At 39.1% G+C, this 20,256-nt stretch overlaps 1 pseudogene; it reads right to left on the bottom strand.

The window, feature by feature from the left end:
• Nucleotides 1-13,242: 13,242 nt before the first annotated feature.
• On the bottom strand, nucleotides 13,243-13,360 carry LOC124797017 (annotated as a pseudogene).
• Between the last annotated feature and the right edge of the window lie 6,896 nt (nucleotides 13,361-20,256).

Genomic DNA, 20,256 nt, shown 5'->3' with positions numbered 1-20,256 from the left:
ACATATAATAACAGTCGGTCTTACCAACAGCAAAATCATACGCAAGAACATATTCTCATGAATGAACCGGACAGTAGGTATCATCCAGAGCGTAATACGTCTGGAAGAAATAATAGAACAGTTCAAATAGTCGAAATACCACAGAATCGTCCTGACAATAATAACACGTCAGATAGAATCTCACTACATACTGTACAGGTCGCATCTTCCAGTAACACAAGCACTACTTTAGACACGCAGAATGTTGTTCACGAAAATGTAATTACTTTTGACGATATCAGAGACACTCTTTTGCAGGAAAGACGAATTGTGCAAAAATCCATTTCACATCCTGTCATCGAAATTAAAATTGGTTCATCGAAATTTTCAGCAGTAATTGATTCCGGATCACCTATGTCAGTAATAAATGAAGAAACTTTCAACGAGTGTAACAAAGAGAATACGTATCCTACATTACCATTAGGCAAAACGAAAGTGAAAGGCGCAGTGTCGAGTAAAGGAGTAGATGTTAAATTACAGACACATTTATCATTTTGTATTGCAGGTCACACATTTCACTCAAATTTTTGGATTGTTCCTTTATTGACAACAGACGTGATTTTAGGTACGAATTTTCTGGTACAACACGACGCAGTTATCGATTTTCAAAATTCCTATTTAATGCTAAAGGATGAAAATGTACAATTGGCTTTGGAATTTCAGCACTTACTATCTGCAGAAGAACAGACAATTAATCGCACAGAGGTCATTTCCGTAACACGTAACATAGATTGCAATTCCACATTGTTCACAGATACGTACGTACGTAACTATAACACTCCAGACGAAGCTGACTATGATGTAATGCAGATGATTTCTGATAAAGTTAAGCAGAGCTGTGCAAATAGTGACGACGAACGCACGCAACTACACCAAATTCTTTTACAGCAAGCTCCAGTTCCTGGTACTATGTCCGGATTTATGTATGAATTTCAAGTCAAACAGCACGACACATTAAAGCCAAGCATTATCCCATTCCATATATCCACCGAGAACAAGTTAAGAAAGAATTGCAAGCTATGCTTGACCAAGGAATTATTGAACCGGCAGTTAGTCCGTACATAAACCCGCTACATATTGTTAAGAAAAACGATGGCTCACTTCGCCTTGTACTTGATTCGCGTCACATTAATGACATTATTAATGAAACAGATCGACCACAGACACTAGAAGAACTACTACAGAAATTTCATGGTACTGCTATTTATTCTACACTAGATTTGAAATCGGGATTTTGGCAAATTCAGCTTCATCCGAATTGCAGAAAGTATACAGCTTTTCTCTGTTTCGGTGACTGTTATCAATTTTGTAAATTATCATTCGCTTTAACTATTTCTTCTGCAGCTTTTATTCGCGGTTTGAACACAATACTTCCGACAGAACTTAAAGACAGAATCACGACGTACGTAGACGACATTCTTATTGCAGAAGCTAACTGGACTGAACACAATCTGATTCTAGAACAACTGTTGCAAACTTTTCATGCTCAAGGACTCACAGTTAATCTCAGTAAATCGCATTTTGGCAAAACTTCTATAAAATTTCTTGGACACGTAATTTCAGCAGAAGGCATTGCGCCTGATCCGGAAAAACTTCAAGCTTTACGTGACATTACTGTTCCTACAACGAAAAAACAATTACGCAGTTTTTTGGGATTAATTAACTTTTTTCGTAAATTTATTCATCACTCTGCTTTAGACACACCTAGATTATGCCAATTGACAGGTAAAAACACTATTTGGTCCTGGGATAAGCAAGCACATTCTGAATTTATGAACCTGAAACATGCTCTGTTGAATGCACCACTTTTATCGCACCCAGATCTTACCAGAAATTTTTCCATTGCCACCGATAGTTCTAACACCGCTTTAGGCGTACATATTTTCCAGGAAATTGAAGAAGATGGCTCTACAATAACTAAAAACATCGCATTTGCAAGTCGCATTCTATCACCTGCTAAACGTAATTATTCTGTCACAGAACTGGAAACATTATGTGTTGTTTGGGCTTTCACGAGATTTCGGCACTTTCTTTATGGAAGACATACCACCGTTTACACAGACCATAGAGCAATACAATTTTTACTTTCGGCTAAATTTACGCACGACAGACTCAGTAGGTGGAAACTTTATCTACAGGAATTTAATTTCACAATTGTTCACATTCCCGGCACACAAAATATTATAGCAGACGTACTATCTTGTTCTCTCAGCAACAATCAGCATGACCAACTTCTGCAAAGCAAATTTCAGCGTCATGTACATTCAGCAAGTTGCATTTGAAAATTTTATTTCGTCGTCATTACAGAACATAGCAAAAGAGCAAAATAAAGACAACGTGTGTAAAGAAATTAAACACCTTTGGCAAGATAAGAATAATGTTACGATTAGAAACCATTACACTGTACGCAATGACATTCTGTTTCGCCGCTCTCATCCTAACAGCAACAGTTGGTTATTATGCATTCCTGACGAGCTTGTTAACAAATTGATCTGGTATACTCATTTAAGTTACGCACATTACGGAGCTAGAAAATGTTTTCTTATACTGAGACAGAACTGTTATTTTGCCAACATGGAGAAACGTATATGACAAGTTTTAGCGTCATGTAAAATCTGCCAGAAAGCTAAGTCAGACACAACTTCACATATTCCTCCATTATATCCCACTGTACTTGTTAAATTAAGACACATGGCCGCTGTAGACATTTTCGGTCCGATTCCCAGAACTAATAGAGGTTTTTGCTACATATTCGTCGCTGTTAAACTCACTTCAAAATTTGTTACCTTCACTCCGTTATGCAAAGCTACTGCTAAAACTGTTTCGAAAGCATTTATAAAACATTTTCTATTTCATGTAGGGCATATGTTGAAAGTAATTTCCGATAATGGATCACAATTTCGTTCTGCTATATGGACACGCATGTTACGAGCTAGAAACATTTCTCCGATCTATATATCCGAGTACCATGCTTCTTCGAACCCTTGTGAACGATTAATGAAAGAAATTGGTAAACTGTATAGAATATACTGCCACAAAAGACATATTGATTGGGACACACACATATTCTCATTCCAAGATGTAATTAATTCCATTCCAAATGAATCCACTATGCTATCTCCGTCTGTTATACTGAAAAATGTTGGACCACCTAACAAAATTACAGAATTAGTAAACTTTCCTACATTTCGTCGATTACGACACCACGAAATAATCGACATTGCGCTGAAGAACATCAAATGTGCCACAGAGCGCCAGAGAAGACAGCAAAAACAGGTTTGTACACGCCGTGACTTTCACATTGGACAGAAAATATTAGTACGTACACACTATTTATCCAACAAAGGAAAAGGTAGGTGCAGTAAATTTGAACTTCTATACGCAGGTCCATATCGGATTCGCAGCATTCCTCACCCCAATGTTGTACACGTCGAAACTTTGAGAACCAGAAAATCCAAAGGCACTCACCACTGGTCAAACATCAAACCTTTTATTGAATGAAGACACTTTATGATTTAACATGCTATAATGCCATTTTGCTAGTTTTATGATCACTTATGCAATTATATTCACATGACTACTTATTGATGATTATCGTATTTTTTCTTGGCAAGTGCCCGGCAAGGTAAGGTTAATAGGTCGCTCTTCTTGTCGTTACACATCAGACCGTGCATATTTTTCCATATGAATTTACACATATTATGACCACTTATGCAATTATATTTATGTGACTAATTATTGATGATTATCGTATTTTTTCTTGTCAAATGCCCGGCAAGGTAAGGTTAGCAGGTCGCTTTTCTTGTCGTTACACATCAGACCGTGCATATTTTTCAAGATTAATTTACACATTTTATGACCACTTATGCAATTATATTTATGTAACTACTTACTGACGATTATCGTATTTTTTCTTGGCAAGTGCCCGGCAAGGTAAGGTTAGCAGGTCGCTTTTCTTGTCGTTACACATTAGACATTGCACATTTTCCAGATAAAATTATGTATGTTATGAATAATTATGCAATGCTATCTCCATTAAAGTCTTTAATTCTCGCCTCTGTTAACTACACAACATACAAGCTGAACACAACGAACATCACATTTTTTGTCTTTCTTAGGTATATACGATTGTCTCATGTTTTGTTTGTATGCACTATGAAATAGTTAAGATATAGCAAACACCAGTTGACTTTGACATTTTGCATTATGATATCTCAACATCGTGACTACTTTACTGTTACGTTGAGTTACACTGAGTACATTTTTGCCTCTGAACACTATATAAGTTTTTCACATATTACGTTTTCTGTCATGTTATTCTGTATGCTTAATTATGTTACCATAAACCAATCATTATTTAGTGAGTATATGATTTAAATGCAAGACATTAATCTCTGTTCATCAATTTCAGAAAGAAATGATGCGTGAAAGAAATAAATTAAACAGAAATGGGAATTTCACCTTCGGAATGATCGAAAGAAGATGCAAACCTCGTGAGGAAGAGTAAATGGATCAGGATTAACAAGCATTAACACGAATATACTATACACATCGTAGAATAGCAGTCTTAACTATATTTTTCTTTCAGAATACAAGGCGATTGATGCAGGCTGTCAGACAGAACTACACGTCTTAGTTTTAGTGATGGAATATACTAGAGATAAGGAATAGTTATGTAATGAGTAATGAAGTGATTTTTTTGCAGATGATAATGAATGCTGATGAATAATGATGAAGAATATGCTACTGTGGAAAATGAAGTTTTTCTTTACAGGTGATGATAATAATGGAGTTATGATAATATAGATAATGAAGTGAAGGATAATGAAGTTTTTTTCTTTGCAGATGAGGATAATGTGGAAGTTATGTATTCATGCTACGTAGTTATTTAAGTATTTGTTGCAGTTCGCTTTGACAGCAGGTGTTATATTGCATAGTATAATGACTGAAGGTTTTGGAAAGGACAGCTATGGAACACATTTTTATACACATTTCACTACCTGTTAATTCGAAGTTCACTACTTTTCAGCATAAAATGCATTTCTTCTTTCAGCTTAATAATCCATTTTTTATATATTTTTGCAGGAGAAATTATTTATGAAATTAATGTGCTATAAGCAGTTGTTCATTAAATCTATGTCATTTATGAATGTGATTACATATACTCTGCTTGTTTCATAACCTTGCTACAGCTGACTCATGACGAATGACGTTACACATTTTCATTTACAGGAACAACCTAGAAGCAAATGTTTTCTTCTTTTTCTCTTCTTGCTTTCCCCTTTAATTACCCAAAGCAATGCATTGCTAACAAAAAAAAATGTATTACCAGTCCCAAATAATGATACCAGTTTAAGAGAGTTCTGAGTAATACTGATTAGCTCTGAATAGTATGTCACTTGAATAATGAATGCTACTGATTACTGTGTTAAGATGACCAATGATTAATTAATAATGCTTTGTAACTGAGAAATGAATGCTACTGATTACTGTATTAAGATGACCAATGATTAATTAATAATGCTTTGTAACTGACAAATGAATGAATGCTACTGATTACTGTATTGAGATGACTAATGATTAATTAATAACGCTTTGTAACTGAGAAATAAATGCTAATGCTACTGATTACTGTATTGAGATGACCAATGATTAATTAATAATGCTTTGTAACTGAGGAATGAATGCTAATGCTACTGATTACTGTATTGAGATGACCAATGATTAATTAATAATGCTTTGTAACTGACAAATGAATGCTAATGCTACTGATTACTGTATTGAAATGACCAATGATTAATTCATAATGCTTTGTAACTGACAAATGAATGCTAATGCTACTAATTACTGTATTGGGATGACCAATGATTAATTAATAATGCTTTGTAACTGGGAAATGAATGCTACTGGTTACTGTATTGAGATGACCAATGATTAATTAATAATGCTTTGTAACTGGAAAATGAATGCTACTGATTACTGTATTGGGATGACCAATGATTAATTATCAACATTATTCTGTAATACTATGTTATTGCCTACCTCCTGTTTTAACTAATGACTTCTGATGATTTGTAATTAGGCAACGAATTTCAATGTTCTCTGTAAAACGAATGACTTCTATGATTTGTAATTAGGGAATGAATGCCAATGTTCTCTGTAAAATGTTCTCTGTAAAACGAGTGACTTCTGATGATTTGTAATTAGACAACGAATTTCAATGTTCTCTGTAAAACTAATGACTACTGAGGATTTGTAATTAGGCAATGAGTCCCAATGTTCTCTGTAAAACAATTAATGAACATTTTTCTATAATACTACCTACATGGTACAGAAATGTTCAATAACTGGGCTATGACTGCCGCAAACTACTAATGTAATTCCCAATGAAGACTGGTATGTGACTTAATGTCCTTCACCTTCTGACCTAACTACCCCGAATTACTGCAATATCCATTTGTCCTGTATATCCTCTTGATCATTGAGCTCTATATTTGGTTTTTGCACTAATTCTACGTTGGTGTGCCTTGTAAGAGCGTGGTGTTGACACGACATGCTGTCCACCACCGTGAGCGATGGAGACGTTATTATGGTCCGACTGTTTGGTGTACCTGATGTACTGCCAAAATGATAACATGGAATATTACTACGACATTTCAGTGTCTTGGCTACGCTGATAAACACTTCTGGGAAAAGAACTTCAGATTGTTTCACTTGGTGTTGTACTTTCGTGGAAAGATATGGACTTTCAGTGCAGCTGCGTGCAACCTAAAGTGCTACAACCATGATGCAATCCTTCCCTTTCCTATCCCAATTCTTGTAACATAGTGAAAATCATTTTTTTGCTAACATCATTTGTATTCATGGCCTACACATTTTTTCGATATATTCTGAACTACAGTGCGTGTGCATTTTTATCATTTTTCTAACATGATTTCTAGTTATTGTATATACATTTTGTGATTTGCTGATATATTCTGAACCACAGTGCATGTGCACTTATGTCACTTGTCAACATGATTTTTTTGCCATTACGTTTATTTGTTGTGAAAATGCTACAAAGTTTTTCAGTGCGTGTGCACTTTTGTCATTTTTCTAACATGATTTCTGCTCATTATATGTGCATTTTGATTTGCTGATATGTTCTGAACTACAGTACATGTGCACTTATGTCATTTTTCAATGAGATTTGTACTCATTATGTTTATTTGTTGTGAAAACGTTGAAGTATTATTCAGTGCATGTGCACTTATGTCATTTGTTAATATGTTTTGTACTCACATTTTGTTATTGTCTAATATGTTTTGTACTCGGTGCATGTGCACCACATTTACTTCATGTTCTACATCTGTATATTCTGTGATTGTAAAGTTAATTAGTTAAGAAAAAATTTGTTGCTCATGGCAAGTCCAAATGACTCACCATCGCTGACAAATTTTTGCTCCCCCAGTGGAGGGTTATGAAACGCGTACGTTCCATATGTATTCATTACCAGCGATGGCGAGGCATGACAGAATCTCTGACCAGAGAGTTGTTTATCGTTGCTAGTCTGCGCTTGACCGCGCGAGAGTTGAGTTGCGAGTTGGACTCGGTCGGAAGTAGTCTGTGTGGAGTCAGCAGAGTGAGTAGGAAGTTGCGAGTAGGATGTTGTGTGTAGCGTGTCGCGAGAGGAAGTAGTCAGCCGACTGTAGTAGCGAGTGGACGGTAGTACTGAGCGGGCGTCGGCATGGATCGGCGGCGTGCGCCCTTTACATCTCTGGTCAAGGTTCGGGACGAGGTATATTGTTAAATAAGGTAATGAAGCAGCATTGCGCACATCTGATAATGTAATGTATGTTAATTGTAATTAATTTGTTCAAGAAATGCCCGAATAATAATTTTGCTTTCAAAGCAATCGTTTTTAAGAAAAGAATCATTCCCATTGAAACAATATTTCCTATGCTTTTCCTCCCGGAATCAATTTATCAGATTAATTATTGCACAGGGCCTAAGGTCAGCGATGCTGCCCTATTATTGTCGGTTTAATGATTAAATTTCATGTCTCAATTTTTGTGTCGAGTTTACATTGGGCCATTATTTTTCAATATTTTTGTAACGAAGGTACAGTCGCTTTTATTTCAATTTAACGATGTTTTGTGGGACCCCAACAACATTTGCCTCTATTTCGATTAACATTCAATTATAGTCATTTACATTATTTGCGGAAAAATGACTGTCATTTATAACATTTGCGGGGAGGTTACACTTGTGCCTATTCACATTATCATTTGTATTGTCTTGTAAAAATTTGTTGGGAGGTTACGTTTAGCACGATGACCATTTACATTTAATTATTGTCATTACAAAATTCTGTTGGGAGGTTACAACCTACGGCAGCGCCATCTAGCGGGCCAACCATAGCGCCATCTGGTTTTCCCCTTCAAGCTAGATGAGTTTCGTTCTTTGTAGTTTTTTCGTTTAACGCTTATTTCGTGAGATATTTGGCGCAGTCACGATCAATGGACCACCCTGTATAGTACATTCCAGTACTATGGTTCTTGCCATTTGTGGATACTTCTTAATGTACTCGAATCGAATATAGAAATTAAAGTTTTACGGTTCAGCTTAATTTTGAACTCACGACTCTCCATGCAACAGTCCAATATTGTAACCACTACACCACAACTTTCTCTGCGACAGTGTTTAATGAGGGCTCACTGAACTACTTGATAGTATGTGGGCAACTACCTTGAAATCATTCACAGTGCTGTGCGATTTCGTTAGTCATCGCTATACTTGATAAGGATAATGTCACCACGTATTCCTGATAGGACATAGGAGCCCACATAGAATAATATCATGGTCAGGTAGGTCCACATAGTGGTGTTGTTTTGTTACTGATGACATGACCGCAAGAAAAAAAAAAGTTTATATTTTTGGTCATGGACTCCATAAATGTCAACTGCAGCTTACATTCGTGGAGTTTGTAACGCCTGTTCCAGTCAATGCCACTGTCTACCTACATGGTATGAGGTCTGGGGCCATATTCTGTAACTTTCCGCCATTTTGCCGATCGATTCGGTACACGAGTGCACCGAACGGTCTTTTTTTCGCAACAGAGCCCCATTATTATTCAGTAAGCATTTCGAAAGCAATGCTGAACGGTCCTAGCGAACCGAAACTCTGTTGTCAGTTCTCCTCGCGCACCAATGAAAAGCAATTTGCCTCAGATCCGCGCATGTGCACTGTAGCGCCACAGCAGCACGAACTCGAAGCGTCTAGCAGCCGACACAGGCATGCCATTCTTCACAGTACCGAAAAGTCCGGTTAGGGTACGTAATACTGTTGAAATTTCGCTGACCACGGGCTTTCATGAATGCATGCTAACGATAGAGTATTGACTGTGCTCTGGAAACTGTCGTAAATGTCACATTATGTCATTTTATTCTCACCACACCGACGTCTTGTTTTGGGTTTTACGTTTCGGAATATGGGTTGGGAATGCAGTGTAGTACCACATTCTACAAATACATCTGTAGAAACACCCGAAAAATTTGTTATTTTTTTCTGTTTCCGTCGTTCCTTAGTCGCTTCAAAATGCATGGAGGTACATTCGGTCGATGCAATTAATTGAAGGCAGTTCGTTTATTGCCATACGCGTTTCGCTTTCTTTATTCGTGATGATGCTACACAAATAAAAGAAGCGAAACGCATATGGGAATAAACTGCCTTCTATTAGTTTCATAGACGTAACACATCTCCACGATCCCGAAAAATTGTTTAAGAGGGTGTCAAAGAATAAGAAGATGCATAGAATTTGGTTATAGCTCGCTCCTAGAGATCCAAATGAAGAAGTAGAGTACTTCCCTATGTTTTACATCAACGATATGCTTCATAAAAACAAAATTTAAAGAATCGCCTTTTCGAGAGCGTGTGGCGAGTGCAGCTATAGAAGTTCATCGTAGTTTATAAGATGCATCTGATGATTCAAAATGTTTCATATATGGTGGTATAGCCTGAAAATATTGTGACGGGAACCTTTCACCTCTGTCTGCTGTTGTTAAGCATTCGATCACAGATAAATACTTGTGACAAGCTACAGTATAAAGACGATCGCTGGTAGTTTCATTCTCAGTCATTTACGTTGTGTTCTTAGATTCCTGTCTGACCACACTCTCGCAAATCGCTACGTATCCTGGAAAAATTGTGAATTATTTGTGACAGGAAATAGTATAAATGTCACCGTCAGTTGTTTCACGCACAGTAATTTCATCTTTCATTTCTTAAACATATGGAAGTCACGAAATCGGAGATACTCATTACTGAAAAAGCGAGCTCTTATGTGAAAATTACAACGAATATTTCAGAAAAATGCCTAACTTTGACAGTTAACGAAGTCTCACAACGTGTTGCAAACACAAAGAAGAAAAAGAAATATTTTTGCATCCAGTAGTATACGAATCTACACACTTTGCCGCGACAATTCGTCACCTTACCAACTTCGTTACTACAACTGACATGTTGCCAGCTCTTTATTTTATGTAATTCCACTGGAGAGAGACGCAGGCTGACTTTGTCGCCGAATGATGTGGGCATAAGCCGTAAATGCATGAAATTTTGGAAGGTTTCTTCTATCAGACTTCACAAAATTCCTTGCATTGTTACTTAAATGTTTTAAACGAGTTTCGATACTTAATAAGTAAACCATTTGCGGAAAAAGATACCCTAACTCACTAGTAATTTCAGCTAACAATCATGTAATATACGTAAGGAGAGCTGATGTCTTGATGTTTAATGATCTTCAAACTCTTAACTGCATAAAAATAACAGGCATTTTGAGAGAATATTGGACGAAAACGTTTTTTGTTTATGTTGTAATCATTCACAGTAACAACCTAACCTAATGATATTTCTAACAAAGGAAAATAGTCTATTATGAACTCACTTTCTAAATAGACGCGTCCTGTGGTGATTCTTTAGTAACAAAATTACTAAATCCAAAGCTAAAACCGCTCAATATGTTAAAATAACAATTTATTGGTGTGAATGAACTATAGCTAACCGAACAACAGGGCCATACCGAAATCCAAAACATCTCGGTACAGTTGTCGAAAAATCGGCGGGAGGATCGTTCAGTAACAGGTCTTAGAAGCTTACTGAATAGGAAATTTGGATAAAGAACCGAAGGTGACGTCACTGCCGAGACTAACCTACTGCACCGATCGGTGTGAACAATATATAATGGGGCCTCTGAAAACGTTCAGCAACTGGCCAAAACCGGTAACCATAAAAACAAAGGTTTCCTGCGGTCGAGAGTTTATGTTGATTTTAAATTAATTAGTATAATTTATGGCCCACTATGGCTGCCAGATGGACGCCTGGTTATTTAGCTTCATCTTCGAGTGTTTCTCGAAATATGTATTTGCTAAAAAACATACTGCAAGTCTCGTGACCAAGACGTCACCGAATTAGAATGTGAAGGCGCATTACCAAACTACTTAGATAGCCCCTCGTTCCATGTGTAACAATTGCCGCATGCATTTTTTATTTGGTCACTCTGTTACTGCAACCACTACCCAACCGGATAGCAGTGTGTATAGAAGTACTGCTTCTAGGACAAGAAAGCACAATGGCTCTAGATGGAATCTGCACAATGGATTAACGTCAAGGATCAGTGTGCTCATCAGCCTTGATGTGGTTATTAGGCATTTCTCGCATCCCACTAGATGAATACTGGAGCCGGTACCCAGGTCCCACCTCAGTCACAGTATCCGCTAATATCTAGAAAAACTTTTGGTCAGTTTCAAAAAGTCTAACTATGTAACATAGCCATTATTGTACAGTGGCTACATGCTTCATGCGGACAGTTTGGGTACATATATTCCGATCAGAGAAGAGGGGGTGGAGCAATGGGATGGCAACACAGAGAGCACCTAGACACCTCTTATAACCAATGCCAACATTGTACATATGCATGACAACGACGCAAGAAAAAGAAGAAGTCTGCTGCTACCATTGCTGGCGTACGACAAGAACAATTACAACTTTATTGAAAACAAGAAGGTACATCCCAAGTGATCCTGTCCATAAGTGCGCATATCTGCACTGTGCCGGAGCGGGACATAGGAAACGTCACCACAGCTCGCTGCTGTTGCTGCTGCCGTAACTGTACTCCTCCTGTTGCAAACACAGCTATGCGATTGCAGAACTGGTGGGTGCACACTGAGGGCTACTACCAGACACCTGGATAAACAGACATTGAGCATCCATCTCATCAAACAACGTCAGGAACAGATAAGTAAGCGTCTCTTCGCACTGGCATCAGTAACAGCAGAGGGCTACTATCAGTCTTAAACACATTCTAATAATTTTATAACAAGCTTTACAGTCATCTGAAATATTATGGAGTGTAATATTATTATTATTAACATTCTATCGCCCTCATACAGTATCCCTATCAGCTGTGTAGAGCTACACACACACACACACACACACACACACACACACACACACACACACACACACACCTCAGTCACAAATTTTAATAAAAGAATGGAACTCCTGTACTGTAACCAGGTAACAGCTAACTTCTCATACCACCACCAAGACCAAGGGTCTCCAATAGATGCATTAGGCTTCCCATCACAGATTAAACATATATTTTTTTACTTTCTTTTATCACCCAGCATCACCATCAGACTGGAGAAGGAATCGTTACACAGAACTCAGTACTCTGGCTAAACAAATGCCGGTACTAAGGAAATAATGTACAGTGCGTAACAAAAGAAGGTCTAATTATGTAAAACCAGCGGATTTGGATTCCCTGTTAGTGTTTAACGCTTGATTATTCCGCCTCTGCTCACTTCGTTCTGTACTGGCGCCCAAGCATACCACATGTCCTATATTTTGGTTGGTGATATTGCATCTGGAGGTGGCCCAACGCCCAAATCTTACATTACTACAAAAGACCCCACTTCTACACTGTACTCTTCTTACTTCACGTATCACCTAAAGCTTTATAAGCACTCCGTCTTCAGGCCACAAGTGGCCCACCGGGACCATCCGACCGCCGTGTCACCCTCAGTTGAGGATGCGGATAGGTGGGGCGTGTGGTCAGCACACCACACTCCCGGTCGTTATGATGGTGTTTTTTGACCGGAGCCGCTACTATTCGGTCGAGTAGCTCCTCAGTTGGCATCACGAGGCTGAGTGCACCCCGAAAAATGGCAACAGCGCATGGAGGACTGGATGGTCACCCATCTAAGTGCCGGCCACGCCCGACAGCGCTTAACTTCGGTGATCTCACGGGAACCGGTGTATCCACTGCGGCAAGGCCGTTGCCTAAAGCTTTATAGCTGACCTTTTATTAACAAAGGAGTCAGTGGCATGGTAACAATGCTCTTTAAATAGTTAAGTGTGATTGGTTTACTTCGATTCCTGTAACTATTATGGAAAAGAAATTCCAGGCAACATTTTAAATGCGTTTCACAGTCTGGAACACTGATCTCTCATCCAAAGCTCCACATAGCTGCACTGTCTGCCGATGCTTTTCCCACCAGTTAGCGATTCCTGTATGGCAGCGACATGTTTCATTTTCATTTAGCCTCTGTTAATAAGACAGGTAAGATGCTTACATTACCGTAAATAGCGTTCGAGAGTGTGTAATCGATATCCACATAGTTCTGTAAGGGCACAGTAACCATGAGCTAGGTGGTGGAGTGGTAAGGGGACTGGATTAGCTAATGAACATATAATACTTTAAAATGTATTTATTACAGATACAATTTCCCAGGTGATAAAAAGGATCTTAATGACATCATTAATTGATTATGTCCACAATGGACTTAAAACGAGCAAGAGTTACTGAAGGAAACTCAATGGCGGATTCTCATTTAACTTTGAAACGCTCAATTAACATTGAACTCCAGAAAATTACTGCAACTACAAGCCAAATAGTTTCTACACTGATAAAGTCCAATACTAACCAAAGTAAAATTGCAGAACACTAGCAGAGTTAGAAAACAGTTAAAAGTTTACATAGTATTCTATAAAATGAATTACTTTGTGTGCTACTTAAGGAATTAAATTTCATATGTCTGTAAGGCTACACCGTTTAACAATAATAACAGTCTTGGGCATCACCCGTAGAACCATTGCGTGTAGCTACTGACATCAGGTGACGGAATATTTACGAGTAGCAGTAACAAGGAACCACTAAGCTATGACAGATATGACCTCGTCATCCATCAGCAGAAGTTCTAGGATTTACAAGTACAGTTATTAAACTATGTGGAACACATGAAAGAAATATAAGCTCAGCGCAAAATTATGAACACACACATTTTAAGACGAACATGTTCAGATTTCCACAAATGAACAAAATTTATTGGACTTCGACTGTACCAAGTAGTGTGCTGGTTAAGAAACTGACTCAGATAACAATTAAAATGTATCAGTGGCTCTGACCAATATCTTATACGATAAGGTAATTATTTAACCACTATCATAATCTGTCATCAAACTTGCCCGTCTTCAGAACTTTTTAATTATTGCACAAGTGACAAGACAAATTTCATCACAGCCCGTATAACTACACTGAGCTCGTTCACGTTTGTAAAAAAAAATACCCCTCACGTTGACAGACAACATGAACGCGCTAAGGCTGGTAAGTTTCCCCATGAGAATAACAATTTTGCAACGAAATTTATCAGAGCTCACCTTTAGACAAGGAAGTCTTCAGAGTAAGTTAACAAATCAAGCCGGATCCCCAGGACGTTCACAGTCCAGGAGAGAAGTCACCATCGCACTGTAGTGTTGCAACAGCCATGGCTCCTTCCAAGGCATGGAGGCCAGTGAACTATTTCCCCGCGGGGCGCTTCAAAGCACCACCCAAGTCCGTAGCAAGTCAACAACCACCACTAGGAGCGCACCAGAGCTCACACCGTCTCAACGAACGTCATCCAGTTTTGTTTGTGTCTCTCGCCATCGCTCACCAAGTGATCACTCCTGAGCATCCGCTCCCCTCCAACACACCCTCTGGTCGCAAACCCTATCGATATATGAGGCAACGAGGATATCCACGCGAAGGTACATCGAACTGCCAGGCCGCGTCTCAAGTTTACATGCAAGTGAACCACCTTGCAAATGAACGATCACTAGCTTTGGTGATTTCACCGTTTTTAAAACTCAGAAATCTGATTTATAGCTTCTACATGCATCCTATGCTATTCTTATAACTCCAGTGGACACGCTGCATAACCGCACAAAATGCTGCTTGTTAATACAATAAGTTCCTGTCACCATCATAGAGTTATAAGTCATAGCCTGATACTGTGCTGTTTAGTTAGCAAGACGCATGGCAGGGTATTGTTTATAAGATCAGTAAGATGCTTTCTCATTTTAAATGGGTATACCATTTAGTTTCTATTTAAACATGGTAAGGTGTTACCATCTTTGTGTGCAGTACGATGGGGATGTAGGCTAGCGTTTCATGGGGTACTGTTTTATTTATTTCGATGTTTCTTTTCAATTACGTGAGCTTCTGCAGTAGTTTTCATGATCCCTACACCAAATGGCACGTAAGAGAACACGTCACACAGAGTCACAATATGCCTTCTGTTACTCCATCAACAGAGTTCATGTCTAAGTACTCACCCTGAGAGCGCAGTTCTGCATTAGGAATCAAGAGCGGCTACCCAATCACAACAAACAGATCTCAGCGCTGCACGTCAGGTGAAACCAATAATTACTACAAAGCGATGATATTTATTCCAGTTAGAAAAATTTCTGGAGATCTTTAAAATTGTAAGAAAAAATCAGCATATTCTGAGTTGAAATCAATGACTTTGAACCGAAACCAAACGAATTATCTGTCAAAATTGATTCATATAAAGATTCGTTTAAGATATCCGGTCGAATTCTTAATTACAGGTAAGTAAACAAAACTATGATAATTTTGCAGAAGTAAGACGAACTATTCGACGTAACTAGCGAACTATTCTGCAGTTCATATCCAAGGACTAGGTATAGAATTCATACAGCATTTCGTGACCATTTCACACTGGGATAGCTCTTGGGAAAAAATGAACATCTAAATCTTTTGTTGCAAACTCCGACTTGTCTTATTTCGCTATGACGACCATTTTTCCCTTTGTAGAAGGGAGTCACCAAAATATTTTCCCCATTAGTTTGCTGATCATCAACCCGTGACACTATTCCCGCCGTATGTAAAGATGTTATTTATGCACCAGCGGGTTGCTTGCTGTAATTGATTACCGACCACTGATCACAGACGAAAATTTCATTTGACCTTTGTATGACAGTCATGAATGTTATTTCCATATTTAAATTGTGTGCATTATTTTGTCGAATTACTCGTCGTAGGAGAGCTACAATACATATTAATATCATTCATACATTATAGTGACTCCCGAATTACGGCAATTTCCGACATTAGCAGTAGGCTGTTCTATACACTTATCTGGATAAGATGTGATGCTTGCCTGGGAATGACAACTCAGATTAAAAAGACTTCAAAGCTGATACTTTGATAAATATACACCATTAAATTTCATCTCTAAGTAGTGATGTACAGTAACACCTTGCAGCTGAATGAATACACTTGTTGCTTGCTGTAAGAGACATGAATTATTACAGAATTCTGATCACAGATCACTATCAGGAGTATCACGATGGGTTAAGAAACGGGTTTACACTCAGGCAACTAAAGGAGGGTTTTGTACAGCGCTGTAAAAGTGGAATAACTCATCGTTTTTCTGAGGAACAGCTGAGTGGGGTATCGCAGATGTAGAACGAGCCATCAGAAAGTTTTGTCGACAGAATAAGTAAAAATCAATAAAGATACATGTGAGTTAATGGAAAATTACGAAGCAAACGAAGTTATTCTCCAGTGGGCGAGGCACAGAGCATTATATACTTATCTTATATTTCAAGGAGAGTATGAGCAGGAAACCCCGAAGGATCTCGCTGCTGCCGTCAGGTTAGCTATGTAGGTCGAGATGATAGGTCAAGTAATAGGTGTACTGGTTAACAGATGTGTCATAAGGTGTTACAGATGCAGACGTCTGGGCCACATCGAGAAGCAGAGCTGCCAACCGCGAACTATGGTGTGCTTGTACATCAGCAGCTGAATTGGATGAGTGTGAACAAAATGGGCAGAGGTGGAATAAACAAGAGTTAAACACCTACAGGAACTCCAAATCCGTCAGTAGGTGCTCCTAGTAAGTTTAAACGCCATGAACACGTATGCTGAGGTGGAAGATTGCTTAGCAGGTCTTGTAAATCGTCAGAATCATAAATGTTTACCCCTTGGGTAAAAGGCCATTGAAGTCTCCACATTACAAGTTATGTGGGGTAGGGAGCAGTGGTGTCATGTCACCAGATCATCATTAAAGAGTTTCCATATTAGTGGTTGCACGATTCCGTTAGAATGTAGATGATGTGTCCCACATAGAGGAAGGATAGGGTGCAGTCCTAGCGTTGGATTTTCTGTCTAATCATAGTGCTAAAACAGTGGAATAGAAGGTATCCTTATTCCACCTGGGAGAAAAGTAATCAGTGGCGTACTGTTGCGAGGTTCGCCACCATGGAGTAGAAATCAATTAAACAGCTGACAAAAACGGGGGATCGACGGTCGGTGAAGGGACTCCGAATGTAGAGGACCTAAATACAGTGCTCACTTCGGCAGGTAGACACACCATGTATTAACATCCACTAGTAAGTTCCCAGATACGTTTGATCGGATGGCGTATCGTCAATATAGATCACACAGTGCACTACGAGTAATTAATAGGGTAGCAGGAGGTATAACGTATATTGTACCCCCAGTTGAAAACCTTTACCAGTGCGCTACAACAAAGTATTGGAATTGCTTTGCAGCTCATTATTCCTTATTAATATGGTTCCCTGTAGTATTTGACATGGTTTGGTGAGAACTATTTTGTCTTTCTTTCATGGAGTCCCATCTAAGTTCCAATAAAACGTCTATGATCGCTACTATAAATGAAATGAAATGAGCGCATGGCGTCAGTGGCCGGGAGTTCCCAGACGGGAAGTTCGGCCACCAAGTGCAGGTTTTACTGAGTGCGACGCCACATTGGACGACTTGCGCGTCGACAGTGGGGATGAAATGATGATGACAGCACAACACCCAGTCCCTGAGCGCAGAAAATCTCCAACTCAACCATGAATCGAACCCGGGCCCCCGTGCGTGGCATTCCAACGAGCTGACCGTTCAGCTATTGGGGCGTACTATCGCTACTATAGTGTTAGCATTATGGAACTTAAATGAGGGAAATCCTAGCGCCCTATTGGTGGTCCCGGACCTTGGCAATGAAGAGGGAGACACTAGAGGGTGCGACCGAAATTTTATAATATACAGCAGTTCTTCAGTGTCGTTCTGCTCAAAATGGTAGGTCGCGAGGTTCCAGACTGTAGCGTCTAGAACCGCTCGGCAACCGCGACCGGCAGTGTCGTTCTGTGCTATAGTTGATTGCTTCCTAATTACCGCTATATATCCACTCAGTAACTACACTTCTAACTTATGGGAAAGCTGTATGGAGCTTTCACTGTTATAATGTGAACATTTATTTGGTTTTATATTGCCGCAAAGTAGGAATTCTGAAGAGAAAAATGTGTGTGAAATCTTATGGGACTTAACTGGTATGGTCATCTGTCCCTAAGCTTACACACTACTTAACCCAAATTATCCTATGGACAAACACACGCACCCATGCCCGAGGGAGGACTCGAACCTCCGCCGGGACCAGCCGCACAGTCCATGACTGCAGCGCCTCAGACCGCTCGACTAATCCTGCGCAGCAATTCTGATGTGATTGTGCAATATCAGTTGCACCTATGTTGTAAAAGTAATCCTTTTGTTCCACGTATTTTTGAGTGTAGGAATTGTACAATGAATATGTTTTGTTATTGGACCTGGTTTTCGTAAGCATATAGACTTCGTTCCTAATGTATCAACATTTTTCTTAGCAAGAACACTGAATTCTGTGGAATGGTCCTCCCCCGTTCCTCAATGTGGTGGCGCTGCTGGGGAATAAAAAAATATGTGTTTAATTAGTAAAGAGGATCCATAGTGCCTCTGTTGGAGACCCCTGTCCTTGACAGCGGAACAGGAAGTTAGCCGCTATGCTGTTACTGTAAACGAGTTTCGTCCTTTTTTAAAGCTGTAACCAAAGTGCGCCGACCTTTATGCAGGTGAAGGTTGCCTCAAATAGTATGTCAGCGTGAAGTAATGTTAATAACGTCTCCTTCTTGGAAATATTCCAGCTGACTAAGGGGCCACTTACATAATCATCAGAGCTGTTTAAGACTGACGGCCAACCTCCACATGTGCTCCCATTGATGGCCAATGTGAAGAGATGTGTACTTGTTTCTGCTGCTGACTGGTGGTGTGGATGCTCAATCCCTTTTTATCTAGGTGTCCGGCAGTAGCATTCGTCATATACCAACTCGCTCTAGATGATCGGTTGCTGTGCTTGTAGCAGGAGGAGGACAATCACGGAAGCGACAGTGGCTCCGAAAGCAAGCCAACGTAAGGCATATTGTCCATAAGATGAGCATTGGCATGAAATGTACAGGCACACGTAAATAGCGAACCATATGGCAGAAGTCCTAACGCATCTAGTTTGTTTCAAATAGTGATGTAACTGTTTTCGTCCTATCCCAGTGTTGGCAGTAACAACGTGGTGTGATTGCATAGTAAATGCCTGTGGTAGTTGATAAATATGGAAATAAGAGCTATTTGTTTATGCATGTTCACAGTCTAATTTAGTGACGTCTTATGTACAGTCATGCTCAAAAGTATCCGAACGACCTGAAATGCATTTCTCCTGATTCGCATGCAACCCACATAACGCATCTGTCTAGCAGGTCCTCTAATCGCTCCTTGGTACAGTCGTTTGACTATTGAAAATGGTTCCAACAAGTCACAACTAGTAAACACTGCTCTGTATCGCAATAACTCAAGATGTAAAGTAATACAACGATTCTACAAATATCAGGGAACACCTTATCACAGGTAAGGCTTGCAAGCTCACATTTATTACAATAAATGACATACCTGAAATGTTACCACTTTCATTATCACGTCAGATAGGTACTGCACGTAGTAAGTTCGTCGTATTCATAATTTCCTCTTCAAAGTAACATACCGTACTTATTACTTAACACAAAATGACATTAAAAATTTAAGTTATTCAC

Source organism: Schistocerca piceifrons, chromosome 4 (genome assembly GCF_021461385.2).
Source record: "Schistocerca piceifrons isolate TAMUIC-IGC-003096 chromosome 4, iqSchPice1.1, whole genome shotgun sequence".
Lineage (NCBI taxonomy): Eukaryota > Metazoa > Arthropoda > Insecta > Orthoptera > Acrididae > Schistocerca > Schistocerca piceifrons.
Note: the sequence above shows the minus strand (reverse complement) of the source record. Positions and strands in the feature narration are given on the sequence as shown.